The sequence below is a fragment of the Arachis hypogaea genome, chromosome 20 (assembly GCF_003086295.3).
Source record: "Arachis hypogaea cultivar Tifrunner chromosome 20, arahy.Tifrunner.gnm2.J5K5, whole genome shotgun sequence".
Classification (NCBI taxonomy): Eukaryota; Viridiplantae; Streptophyta; class Magnoliopsida; order Fabales; family Fabaceae; genus Arachis; species Arachis hypogaea.
In genome coordinates, this window is record NC_092055.1 from 21,921,231 (window position 1) to 21,936,283 (window position 15,053).

Sequence of the window (15,053 nt, forward strand, 5' to 3'; positions counted from 1 at the left end):
CTCTGTTAATACATTAAATTTTGATAGAAGCAGGAAAGAAAGTGATGATAATTTCAGAATCTTACTCATCATTGGATTCACTTTTGCTTTCTGAACTGGAATCCTCTAAAATCTGCTTCCTCTTTCTGGATTCCATTCTGGAAAGCAAACAGTCATTAGGAAAAAATACCCTAAAACTGACAAAATGCACCCAAAAATATTACTTACTTTTTGGCTGTCCTTTTGGGTTGTTTCCTTCTAGGTTCCTCTGAGTCTTCTTCCGACTCAGACTCAGAGGAAAAATCAACATCAATCTTTGATGGATCACTCTCAGATGAAGAACTTGGCTTCTTTTTTTGTTTTTTTTTCTTTTCTTTTCATTTCTTTCAATTTCTTTTTTGTTTCTGCCATCTTGACGATGCCCTGAAACAGTAGAAATGTTAGTTTACAACATCTACATAAATAAAACACACCCAAATTAGAGAAGGTATTCTATTCGCTTACCATATGACCATCTATCTCTGCTCTCATCCTTGCAGCCAGCTGCTCCCTGTTCTAGTTGCTAAGCCAGGGCAATCCAGGTTTTTCCTCTCCTTTCTTGTCCTTGTTTTTTGTGAGATAGAAATAGATTATCATCAAGGCATAGAGGCACTCGTCGATTGATTTTTTCTTTTTCAGACGTTAATTTGTTATGTCTTTAATGATGAAATTCAGCACATGGGCTCCCCAGTTGCCCTCCATTATTTTTCCATCTCAAAAATTGGAGTTATGTGCATGGGAGATACTTTGGTTATTGTACTTGGCAACAAGAACCCATCTGAATATAGAGGATGAAAATCATCTTGAATATCAGCCGATCTTATTCGTTTTCAACACCAATACTCATTATGTCATCGGTCAGCTTCTTTAGAGTGTTGCCCTGGAACCTTCTAAAAATGAGTTTGTTCTCTTCAGAAAGATTTTTATAACTCACTTTATCAAAAAATAGATCTCCTACAAAAAAAAATAATTTATTACTTGAAATACACCCAAATATCATTCATATGCACCCAAATATATCTTATATACACCCAAATATCACTCATAGGCACCCAAATATCACTCATGTGCACCCAAATATCACTCATATGCACCTAAATTTATTACTTGATTACATGAGATCAGAATAAGATATTACGAAGAATATATTATAGAGAATGGAACTATAGAGGTTTTCTGTAATCAGTTACCTGATGCATTGAGGCCAAGGGCATCCCCTATTATTTTGGGTTTAACCTTAAAGGAACCATAGCTTGTTTCCAGTGTGTTTTTGCCCAATTTAAAGGAGTTAGCCAACTCATTCAATAGTTTGTGAGGCACATTCATTGGCGGGATGTGCATGAGTCCACCAAAACCTAATTCACGAATGATCGCATTCTTTGGCTTGCTCATCTTTTCAAATTTTTTGCTCCGTAGTCTGGTGGCACACTTCAAGTCTTTGGTTTGCTGTAAACAAAGTAAAATTAGAGTCATTTAAATAACCTATATTTGTATTAGGAAAAATTGACTTATTCTAAGATATATATATAATTGAAAGAAAGAAAGAAAACACAAAGTGATTTTTACAAAATGGCTATTAATAATGCTGTTACAAAGTTGTTTTTGTGCATTTTTTCGTGGCTTCACTTTTCGCTAGTACCTTAGGTATCAAATATTGCTTTAAAACTTAATTACATTGTTGTTTAATCATGAGAGAGTTATATTAATTATTCCTAAATTTTGATTTTCTGCTTAAATTTGAAGTAACAAAAAATGTTTCTCAACGTTATTATTACATTTTTTTCTAAAACATTTTTTTTTCTTTCCCATATAAAGTATTCTTGTGATCGGATGGTATGATCTAATCATTTTTCGTTGTTAAATTATGATATAATTATTGATTGAGTAATTGTTACCGACAATCTATTAAATCTTTGGTCCCTCCTGTATAAAATTATAAACTAAATAACACTGCTTTTGTTTCAAATTTCATTTTATAATAAAAATCGGGTGCACTTGTTTGAACTCTTTTTCTAAAATAAATAAAAAGATCATGAGAGAGATTATAGATTTCTTATACGGAGATTTCAATTATTTTTAAATATTCATACAAATATACTATTGTTATCATATTACATTCAAATGCACATTTCGATTTAGATAGAAATTCTAACGGATTTGTTGTATTTATTATTACCACAGACGCAAGAGGTGGAATAATGTATAGAACTATTAATGATGCAACAATGTTTAGCATTCAAGGACAATGTCATGCTGAAACTTGCAACAAGTTATGTGGATCTAAGAGTTTTACATATAATCATTGTACGGGTCCAAGAGGTTGCTGCTGCTATTAATTAGAGCTATATTTCTTCTAGATCACAGGAGAAAATAATTAATAGGTTAAGTGAAGTGTTTTTCTTATTGTGTTTGATTTTGTGTATCTCGAGCAAACAATTCTTTATGTATTCCGATTTTTTTAATAATCCCTTTTTGTCAGAGATTGCATTGTCGTTTATGAAAATAGTAAGCTCGAGTTGAATATTTAATTTTTTTATTTTTTTAATAATAATGAATCATATGACTATATCAATATAAACTTATTATTATTATTGTAACACCCTAACTTTTAGCACGTCATGATCATACTAAAAGTAAGGCGTTATGGACCTAATTTTCTTTATTATCTATTTAATATTGAGCCTTTACGTCGATATCGCATTTCAGTTTATAAGAAAATACCAGAAAATTATTTTTAGTAATTAAAATCACACAATTATTAATAATAATAAATGCTATACAAATGAATTCAATATAAAATTTGAAGACAATACCTATCCCTCTGTATAAAATAAAATCTAAAATAACTAAGGCGACGAAATTCTATGAAAGCAACTCAACTCTTAACTTAACTCAAATAAAACTAATAACCATCCGCAGCTTCAAGCTGAGTCTTTGAACCTATGTCACTGAAAAGGTGGAAGATTTTGGGGTGAGAACAAACCGCACGTTCTCAGTAGGGAATGGGAATGCCATTAAAGTAATGAAATAAAGTGCAAATAATTAACTTTACTCAATAAAACTATATTTTTATCAAACCCTTTGAAAATACTCTTGGTTCTACTTTAGCTAACTAATTAACTCTTTTTAAAATCTCTAAACTCAAAACAAATTTTAAATATAAAACTGGTCACGTTACCCATCTCTCAGTCACATAGTTAATCCTTAGTCAAATGTCAATTCGTAATCACTTTAATACATTCACAAACAAATAGTACAAGCAAGAGATTCAATTCAATGTACAAGCAAGTTACAACAAGACAAACCGCACAATCACAAAGAAATAAGACAAGCAAGCGCAATCAAATACAAATGTGCAAACAACATGATGCATGTCTATCCTTAATGCAGGCCATGAGCTCATGTGTCGGTTGCCTACCTGCTCCCGACATTACCTAGGCACAACTCCCAGATATGGCTTTCCAGATGCATACAGTGTGCTTATAAGTCGTACGGCTAGGCCGCATATAGTGTGACTTTCCAAATCAATAAGCGTACCTCTAGAAAACAGTTCTCAGTGTGTGGGTGTTCCCACTTTACATTTCGCGCTAAGGCCCAAACAATGTCAGATCTGCTCTCCTGTGGCAGACAATCTCTTTAAGTTAATATATTCTTTAAATCCTTGTTCTCTACTCTTGTGTGGCAGAGATTCCTTTAATTATCTCTCTTTCCTTTACTTTTCGTTCTTCTTCTTTTCTTTCTTATCAATCTGAACTCAAAACATAACTTAAAGCAAAATCCCTTCTCAAAAGATTAAGTTTAAAACATTATACTTTTCTTAATAAATCGAATTGAAAACAAAAATCTTTCGTAATAAATCGAAATCAACCAATATTCTCAAATCAGATTTGCTTTTAAATAACACTTTAAATAAAGTCTTAGTTTTATAAAAAATTCGGCAGCATTTTCTCTAAAATTCGGACTATGCCACCCTTCCAGGGCCCTACCAAATCATTTTCAATTCTCCATTTGTTACCAATAAATCAACCAACGCTTTCTCAAATTCTTTCCAACAGTTTTAAATCCAAGTATTCCTTACTTTAGAAATATAAATCAAACCTTTTAATATAAAACCATTTTTTCGATATGTGTAAATATATAAACCTATTATTTTCTCAACATAGAAACATTTCTCAAAATAAGCTTATAAGTCGAATTTTCAAATCAAAATCACCTTTTTGTATATCTTTATAAAAACTTGGATAGGACCTCCCTTAACATTCGAATTCACCACTCTTACGGGCTCCTTCATTCTCTCAACAATTTCCAAATCATTGCAATAGTACTTACTATTATCAAACAAATCTCAATCATCAATCAAGCTAAGAAATTAACATGACTAGAAATTCCAGCAACATTCACAGCCTCAATCCAAACTCAATTTATATCTCAGTTTAACAAACAACACCAATTAAACACCATTCATAACCACAATTCAACAAATTCACATCAATTAGTAATACTAGATTTTCGTAAATTATTTGCAATTATTCAATAAGTTTTATAGGCATTCTTAAATTAAAAATTTCACTTTAAAAACAAACCCCTACTTCCGTATGAAATTAAAATCAACGAAAGCTTTAGAGAAATTTTCTAACCGAGCTGCTGAAAAAGAAAATGTCAGAAATCGTCTGTACCTCGTAGAACTCTAGTTGGCCGAACTCAAGGAGAAGAAGAGCTATATCACTGTCGATTTTTATCGAACAAAAATTACGTCAACGTGTAGAAGAGGAAGATACGAACACTTTTATCGGATTATATTTTTTATTGGAATTATGGATTGCAAGAAATTAGAGTTGGAGGCTTGGAGAATTTTACGGTTTCTCTCTTCCTCATCCACGGTCTTTCTTTCTTTTTCCTTTCAGTCACTTCCTTCCCTTGGTTTCTTTTATTTCCTTTTGGTTCGGTGAAGAAAAGTAATAAAATGAAAGAAGGGTGATGATTAATGGATACAAGGAACATGTGTCAGATTATCTATATACATGTATGTATACAAGCCACCTTTGCTTGCTTTCTTTGTTTCTTTAATATATATATATATATATAATATGACATATAAGTATAATAATGCCCTTCGGCCACTTTCTTTTTCTTTTTTTTTCTTTTTTTTTTGTGAATAATAATAATAATAATAATAATAAATTTCATTTTTTTGTCTATTAAAATAATTTTTAATAAATAATTTAAATTAATAGAATAAATTATAATTAAATTAAACTTCAATAATTATAAAATTTTATTTAATTATTTTTGTTAAAAAATAGTTTTTTTAGAAACAAAATCTCAATATAATATAATAACTCATAAATAATTAATTATTTAATTTTCAAAAATATAGGGTGTTACATCTTACTTCACTTATAAAAATTTTCGTCCTCAAAAATTAGCATATTACACAAAACATTACATAGTTTTAACATTTTATTTATTTATTTTTTTGAAATACCTTATGAAAAAAGCAAAAAGTTTCAACTCATATTGATATATATAATTTCAAATACTCGGAGTTTCATTTGACATAAAGATGATAGGGTTGAAGTGTGGTTGCAAAGTAGAAGTTACAAGGTAGCTTTGATATCTTGGAAAAAGCGGATATCTCAGGAAATTCGACCAAACATATGCAGTTAAGATTGAATAAAAAATGTATATGAACAAGGAACAGAATTGAAGAATGATTAGTCTACTTTTTCAAGAAAGAAACCTCAGGCAAAACTTCAAGACAAACTATGGAGAAACAAGATACGTAGCCGAGCAACTCCGAGACGCAACTTCTAACGCTTCCAAAACCCACGATTTACGTTACCTATTACTTCTATTTCATCCATGATAACCATTAGTGTTCTCGTATACACAAATCATCGGTACTAAGTTGACCAGACCTAATACTATGAGAAATACAACGGTCGACTAACAGCATTAATCAATAGACAGTCATGCATGTGAAACTTAAGCTCTTGTCATTAGGACAAGTCTTACTACATGACAAACACCCAGAGTATGCAGTGAAGCATAATTAGTCCATTCCCAAAGTTCTAACAGGAACGAACTGCTCAGATACCATAATGTAACAACCTAACTTTTAGCACGTCATGATTGTACCAAAAGTAAGGCGTTACGGACCTGATTTCCTTTATTATCTATTTAATATTGAGCCTTTACGTCGATATCGCGTTTCAATTTATAAGAAAATACCAGAAAATTACTTTTAGTAATTAAAATCACACAATTATTAATAATAATAAATGCTATACAAATGAATTCAATATAAAACTTGAAGACAATACCTATCCCTCTGTATAAAATAAAATCTAAAATAACAAAGGCGAGGGAATTCTATGAAAGTAACTCAACTCATAACTTAACTCAAATAAAACTAATAACCGTCCACAGCTTCAAGCTGAGTCTTCGAACTTGTGTCACTGAAAGGGTGGAAGATTTTGGGGTGAGAACAAACCGCACGTTCCCAGTAAGGAATGGGAATGCCGTAAAAGTAATGAAATAAAGTGCAAATAATTAACTTTACTCAATAAAACTATATCTTTATCAAACCCTTTGAAAATACTCTTGGTTTTACTTTAGCTAACTAATTTCCTCTTTTTAAAATCTCTAAACCCAAAATAAATTTTAAATATAAAACTAGTCACGTTACTCATCTCTCAGTCACATAGTTAATCCTCAGTCAAATGTCAATTCGTAATCACTTTAATACATTTACAAACAAATAGTACAAGCAAGAGATTCAATTAAATGTACAAGTAAGTTACAACAAGACAAACAGCACAATCACAAAGAAATAAGACAAGCAAGCACAATCAAGTTACATGATGCATGTCTATCCCTAACGCAGGCCATGAGCTCATGTGTCTATCCCTAATGCTGTTACAAAGCTGTTTTTGTGCATTTTTTTTGTGGCTTCACTTTTCGCTAGTACCTTAGGTATCAAAATTTGCTTTAAAACTTAATTACATTGTTGTTTTATCAAGAGAGGGTTATAGTAATTATTCCTAAATTTTGATTTTCTGCTTAAATTTGAAGTAACAAAAAATGTTTCTCAACGTTATTATTACACTTTTTTCTAAAACATTTTTTTTCTTTCCCATATAAAGTATTCTTGTGATCGGATGGTATGATCTAATCATTTTTCGTTGTTAAATTATGATCTAATTATTGATTAAACTATTAAATCTTTGGTCCCTCATGTATAAAATTATAAACTAAATAACATTGCTTTTGTTTTAAATTTCATTTTATAATAAAAATCGAGTGCACTTGTTTGAACTCTTTTTCTAAAATAAATAAAAAGATCATGAGAGAGATTATAGATTTCTTATACGGAGATTTCAATTATTTTTAAATATTCATACAAATATACTATTGTTATCATATTACATTTAAATGCACATTTCGATTTAGATAGAAATTCTAACGGATTTGTTGTGTTTATTATTACTGCAGACGCAAGAGGTGGAATAATGTATAGGACTATTAATGATGCAGTAATATTTTGCATTCAAAAATAATGTCATGCTGAAACTTGTAACAAGTTATGTGGCTCTAAGAATTTTGTATATGGTCATTGTACGGGTCCAAGAGGTTGCTGCTGCTATTAATTAGAGCTATATTTCTTCTAGATCACAGGAGAAAATAATTAATAGGTTAAATGAAGTGCTTTTCTTATTGTGTTTGATTATGTGTATCTCGAGCAAACATATCTTTATGTATTCCATAAAAAAAATAAGTGAGAGAGAATTAACGAAATAAAAGTTATTGAAATTTTTCTTTAATATGATATATCATATGCATAGTTATTACAAAATTAAAATTTTATTACCTTTTTCCAATCAAAAATAGTTTTTCTTTTGTTGTTAATACAATTTTTTGAATCTTCTTTAAAAGTATGAAATATATATATAACTAGCAATAAAATTTATACGATGAACATGTTTAATTATATAAAAATTATATTTTATTAGAATATATTTTTTTTATAAAAAGTTGGACATACATGCATATTAAGAAAATATATGTTAATAATTGTGATTATAAATTTGCAATTTTCATGGAATTTTTTTATTTTAGTTTTTTCGGTTATTTTGCACTGGTAAATATGATATCAATATTGAATGAAACAAATTAATTAATAGTATACATTAAAATAGACACTTTTAAATTTTATTGGACTAATATAATTGAAATTGAGTAAAAGATTTTCACATTAAATCGTTTGGGGCGGAATTATCCCTTTTTGTCAGAGATTACATTGTCGTTTGTGAAAATAATAAGCTCGAGTTGAATATTTAATTTTTTTTATTTTTTTTAATAATAATGAATCATATGACTATATCAATATAAACTTATTATTATTATTATTATTCTATTTTTATTATCAATTCAAAAACATTACGTGAAAATAAAAAGAAATGCACATAAATTAAAAGAAATGCGTACGTGAATAACTATATTTTGTAGTAGTTTGCACCCTTTATAAATGATAATTTGATGACTACATATTTACCAAAAAATCAATAGTCACTAATGATATCGTTTTTATATAACATTTATTGATATACCATATCTTATTAAGCTAGATAGCATGATTTTATTTAACTTTAATAATTTTGTTGATATGTATAATTTTATCAAATTTGTAATTAAATTTATATTTTTTAATTGGATTTTTACAATGATTTTAATTTTGTAATTAAGTCATTTTTGTGTTAATAACGTTAAAATAAATAGAATATTCTTCCCAAAAAATATGTGGTCAAAGATTTAATTAGGTTTTTAATTGTGGGTACTTTTAATTTGCGAAAAAATATTTTACTAACTCTAATATTTTTCACAATGACAAGGACTCAATTACAAAAATAAAAGTTGTATTCGTACCCAATTAAAAGAAAAAAAATATAAAAATCTAATTACAAATTTAGTAAAATTACAGGAATTAAGAGAGTACTGAATCTAATCTTTTCAAAGAAGCGCATAAAGTCCTCTTATGTTTTTTTTTTCATTTTACCAAAGATAGGGAGACTCGAACCCGTGACCTCTTAAGTCTTAAGTGAGTATGGAGAGACTATGCCATTTGAGGTATAACTAATTGCAAAGTCCTCTTGTGTTTACAACCCAATGTTTTAATACAAGAAAGTCGAAGTATATTTTATTCGACAAACTTTTTTTTGAGGATCCATTATAATAATGAGAAAGATTTTTGCATATCCGTAATTCAGCAAATGTTTCTTTTGAATATCTGTTTTCAGTTTGCAATAAAAAAACGGGTAAATTTACATAGGACATACACGAATGTATACTTCACAAGCAATACTTTTATCAAATTCAGAATGTTTTCGACCATATATACTTCACAAGCAATACATTTATTAAATTTAAAATGGATTTGACCGCAAAAACGTTATGATGTAATTAAAACTTTTGTTTATCCATCTCATATGGGATATCCCTTATAGCTATGACAATCACACATGCTTATTTGTAATTTGTGTAATTATTTTAAAATAAAACACTACTAGAAAACTAGTTATTACAGACAGATATTTTCAATAGATTTTATCCCACGAAAATACAGACGGAATTTCAGAGGAATTTTTTGTCGGAAAACAAAATAAAAAGAATTAGCATAAATTACAGACGGCAAAAAAAATTTGTCGATAATTTTGTCGAAAAAATTAATTTTTTTCATGGGAAATAGTTACAGACGGAAAATCTGTCTATAATTAAAGGGACAAAAATGCTGCATTTTATTAAATTATTACAGATGGAAAATCCGTCTGTAATTTAAAATTTTCCGTCGAAAATATTAAAATAAGGAGTTAGGTTCCTGAAACTCCCAATGGTTCATTTCACTTTTTCACGTTTTCCTTGAATTACTCCCTGCCTTCTCTCTCTGTTGAAGATGTGACGTCCTCCGCTGTCGCCGCCGCGGCTCGCGTCGCACGAGCTCCCTCCATTGCCCTCATCGCGTTTTCTCCCTTCGTTGCCATCGTCGTATGAGCTCTCTCCGCCGTGCTCTTGTCTTACGAGCTCCTTCCGCCGCCACTCTCGTCGCTGCTTTCTCCTCGCCGGAGGTTTGTCATCATCTCTTCTCATCGCCGTTAGTTCAGGTAGGCCTCCGCCTCCTTCTGATCCATATCCTTAACCCCTTCCATTGTGATTCTATTATGATTTCATTATCCCTTGCCCTAGCCCTGTCCCTTCCCTGTTGCTGCTGTAGAGAACCGAGTTTCTAAATTCTAACATATGAATTTTGTATATTCCTGTAATTTGTATATTCCTATATGTTTCCTCCCCCTCGATCTCCACCTAAGATAGATCCACCAACCACACTGCAAAACCCTCAACCCAAGATTTTTGAACCTTCTCAGATCCAAGTTCGTTAATCCCACTTTCTTTGTCTCACTCACACTTTCCTTCACATTCTTAGTCGCTTATTTTTCTTAACGAATTGCTGACCTTTCACTTACTCACAAGCAATACGGTGCCGTATCATAGCTAACAGCGAAATTTAGTCAACAAAACCCTAATTGGTTGTTTCTTCTATTTTTTTGAGGTTTTAAGGAAGAAGAAAGAGCAGAAAAGAATGGGTGAGGAGAATAAGGTAGTTGGAGAAGGTGAGAAGAAGAAAGAGGAAAGTGTTGGTGCCACTGCTGTTGTTGGTGATGGAGAAGAGGAAAAGAATAAGAAGAAGAAGAAGAAGAGTAAGAAGTAGGGGTTAATTTCTCGAATTTGGAACGGGATATTCAGAAGACGTAGTGATGATTTCGAGAAGAGGCTGCAGTATATTTCCAAAGAGGAAGCTGCGGTTATGGCCAAGGTCAATCGGAGAAACCGGTCGTGGCGGAGAACTTCGCGCCAGATCATCATAATTTCTGTTATATTTGAGGTACATTTTCCATTGCTGAATGAATGGGTTTATCTTTGTGTGTTTTTGTTTGCCATGAATCATTTCTCACATGAATAGATTTGTGTATTTTAACATGCCATTCTATGCTAGAGTTTCTTTGAACTTGAAGTGCGAAAAACTACAAACTATGACTCATGATAGCTATCTCAGAAATCAAATTAAAGATATAAAACTTTGAGCAATACTCATGATAGCCTTCCAATGTGTTGTCTGCTTTGTTTAAGCAGGTATTGCCCTTAGCAACCATGGAGAAGCTGCAAAAGTCATTTCGGAGGAACAATTGAGTGCTGCTGAAATGGGACAAAGAATTGAGCTATTACAAGAAGATAGGTATTTATTTTACAAAAATGCACTTTGATTCTTTTGCTGGAAAGTGTTATTTATCAGTGATCTTGTTTTATTATGGCGGACTCTTTATTTGTGTGCATGGTTCTACTTTATAATATTTTATTGATGAATTTCCTAATCCTTTTTTTGTATTTATACTTATCTGGATAGGTTCCTCTTGAGCTTCCATCTTCAAAGGGAGAAGCCATGGATGATTGGTGCACGAAATTGTGATCGTCAAAAATGGCGCCAAAGACTTGGTGCTCTCAAACGTGAATCACACTTTGTCACAATTCCGCACAATTAACCAGCAAGTGCACTGGGTCGTCCAAGTAATACCTTACATGAGTAAGGGTCGATCCCACGGAGACTGTCGGCTTGAAGCAAGCTATGGTCATCTTGTAAATCTCAGTCAGGCGGATTCAAATGGTTATGGAGGATTGATAATTAAAAGATGAATAAAACATAAAATAGAATAAAGATAGAGATACTTATGTAATTCATTGGTAGGAATTTCAGATAAGCGTATGAAGATGCTTTGTTCCTCTTGAACCTCTGCTTTCCTATTACCTTCATCCAATCATTCATACTCCCTTCCATGGCAAGCTTTATGTTGGGCATCACTGTTGTCAATAGCTACTTCCCGTCCTCTCAGTGAAAATGTTCCAAATGCGCTGTCACCGCACGGCTAATCATCTGTCGGTTCTCAATCATGTCGGAATAGGATCCATTGATCCTTTTGCGTCTGTCACACGCCCAACAATCGCGAGTTTGAAGCTCGTCACAGTCATCCCTTCCCAGATCCTACTCGGAATACCACAGACAAGGTTTAGACTTTCCGGATCTCAAGAATGACCGCCAATAATTCTAGCCTATACCACGAAGGTTCCAATCTTAGATTAGAAACCCAAGAGATATGCATTCAAGCCATTGCTAGTAGAACAGAGGTGGTTGTCAGGCACATGTTCATAGGTGAGAATGATGATGAGTGTCACGGATCATCACATTCATCAAGTTGAAGAATGAATGAATATCTTAGAGAAGAAGTAGGCGTGAATTGAATAGAAAAACAATAGTAATTGTATTAATTCATGAAGAACAGCAAAGCTCCACACCTTAATCTATGGTGTGTAGAAACTCCACCGTTGAAAATACATAAGAACAAAAGGTCTAGGCATGGTCGAATGGCCAGCCTCCCAAGGTCTAGGGACTAAACATCCAAAGATAGATGATAATACAATAGGAAAAGGTCCTATTTATAGAAAACTAGTAACCTAGGGTTTATAGAAATGAGTAAATGATGCAGAAATTCACTTCCGGGCCCACTTTGTGTGTACTTGGGCTGAGCATTGAAGCTTTCATGTGTAGAGGCTTTTCTTGGAGTTAAACGCCAGCTTTTGTGCCAGTTTGGGCGTTTAACTCCAGCTTTTATGCCAGTTCTGGCGTTTTGACGCTAGAATTTCTATGCTGACTTGGAACGCCGGTTTGGGCCATCAAATCTTGGGCAAAGTATGGACTATTATATATTTCTGGAAAGCCCAGGATGTCTACGTTCCAACGCAATTGAGAGCGCGCCAATTGAGCTTTTGTAGCTCCAGAAAATCCACTTCGAGTGCAGGGAGGTCAGAATCCAACAGCATCTGCAGTCCTTTTTCAGCCTCTGAATCAGATTTTTGTTCAAGTCCCTCAATTTCAGCCAGAAAATACCTGAAATCACAGAAAAACACAAAAACTCATAGTAAAGTCCAGAAAAATGAATTTTAAATAAAAACTAATAAAAATATAATAAAAACTAACTAAAATATACTAAAAACATGCTAAAAACAATGCCAAAAAGCGTATAAATTATCCGCTCATCAATGATCCAACTTGCCTCTGTCACTTGCATCTCTTTGGCTGCTAAAGTTGAAGAAACTCAAGTGCCTCTTCTCATGGACCTTCAATTACGTGTTTTTCTTTCTCCTTTATATCAGAAAACTCATCATGACGTTTCTAATAATGTGATTATTTGATCATGAATCATCATCAGGTTGAAGATGCAAAATATGTGTTTGAGTCAAAGACTATTCAGAGAATGGAGCTTCTAATTCTGTCCACCTTGAATTGGACGATGCACCCTATGATTCCACTCTCAGCGATTGAAGATTAGTGTCCATGTTAACTTGGTCTTCCATATAGGACTGAGAATCAAGATGCTATAGATGCCGCAATTGTTGGTGCTCTGTGCAGGGACTGTAGGAAACAAGTGTACTTGGGTGAGAAAATATAGTGATGGTTGTAGTTGAATTCAAAATTTTTTTTCTCTTTTTAAATGATATATATTGCTTTTCTATTTGTTTATGAATTTATTTATTTATATATTTTAATAGGTGGATTTGACACAGCACATGCTGCAGCTAGGTAATTTTGTTATCGGTTCTTTTTTTTCTTTTTGGCTAATGAAAAATATTTCATGGATTTGAATTTTAGTGTGTAAGTTTGATTTAATTTTCAGGGCATATGATCGAGCTGTGATCAAGTTCTGTGGCATTGATGCAGATATCAATTTCAACGTCAGCGATTATGATGAAGATATAAAGCAGGTTCTGTAATACCTTGAAATTTTAAAAATTAAATAATTAGTTATTTATGAGTTATTATATTTATTGAGATTTTATTTTAAAAAAAAATATTTATAACAAAAATAATTAAATAGAATTTATAATTATTGAAGTTTAATTTAATTATGACTTATTTTATTAAGTTTAAATTATTTATCAAAAAAAATATTTTGACAGACAAAAAATTAAATTAATTTTTATTGTTATTATTATTATTACTATTATTATTATTAATATTGTTACGGACTGCCAGTCCAGCCCAAGAAGCCGTCGGGTCGGGGCATTACCCCACCCAGGCCCAAAACCTCCAATGGACCTCCACAGGTCGGTCTCTTACACCCGACCCGGAGTCCGACCGACTTACCACCCCAGGCATGCTAGCATTTGGGTCGGAGCCCCCAGGGTCGGTACCCGGCGTACCGACCCCAAGTACGAACGACCTGCTCACGTGGAAGGTGACAGCTCTGTCCCTCAACCAATGGGCTAGGCCCACCCAGCACAGTATATAAGGGGAGAGGACAGCTCTCCCCCAAGGTACGTCACATCCTTACCTAATTCTACCACCTCTAGTACGGACTCTGACTAGATCGTCAGAGTGTCCTTGCAGGTGGCCACCCCCGCTCCGTTCACCCTTCGACGTTGCCAGCACACGATTTTCTTCGCTCTACGCCCGCGCGGGATCTTCCTCACTCTCCTACTCTTCACCTACCGACGACCCAAGGACCCTAGGTAACAAATATTGGCGCCGTCTGTGGGAATCCCGGCGCAGACATGGAGCGACACATCACTTCAGAGAAGCTCCGCGAAGGAGGTGGGGCCCGTTTGAGCAGAGCAAGCTCGACAGCCCGCGTTGCCGAGCACCCAAGACCCTCCGTTCAGCCCAACCAAATGTATACCCAGACCCCCGAAAGGCGCCCCTTCGGGGGACGGGAGCCGACAGCGCCAAGATCATGCAAGAGCTTAGGCACAAGGTACAGAACCTCGAGCGGGAGTTGGCGGCGAGGGACCAATCCCATGGAAATTCCAACCGCTCACACGGCGGCACTAGCCGGTCCCACGCCCACACCCACACCCGCTCCCCCTCTCGTGCGTACGACAGCCAAGGAAGAAGCCTAACAAGGCACGAAGAGGCACATACACAAGCAACTTCT

General features: G+C 33.4%; 1 long non-coding RNA gene across 1 annotated transcript; it reads right to left on the minus strand.

Annotated features, from left to right (window-relative positions):
- LOC140182815 (uncharacterized) lies at positions 1-997 on the minus strand. Its single transcript, XR_011878959.1, has 3 exons — positions 484-997; positions 208-402; positions 1-137 (listed from the first exon to the last, which is right to left on the minus strand). It is a non-coding gene; the product is annotated as an uncharacterized lncRNA (long non-coding RNA).
- Between the last annotated feature and the right edge of the window lie 14,056 nt (positions 998-15,053).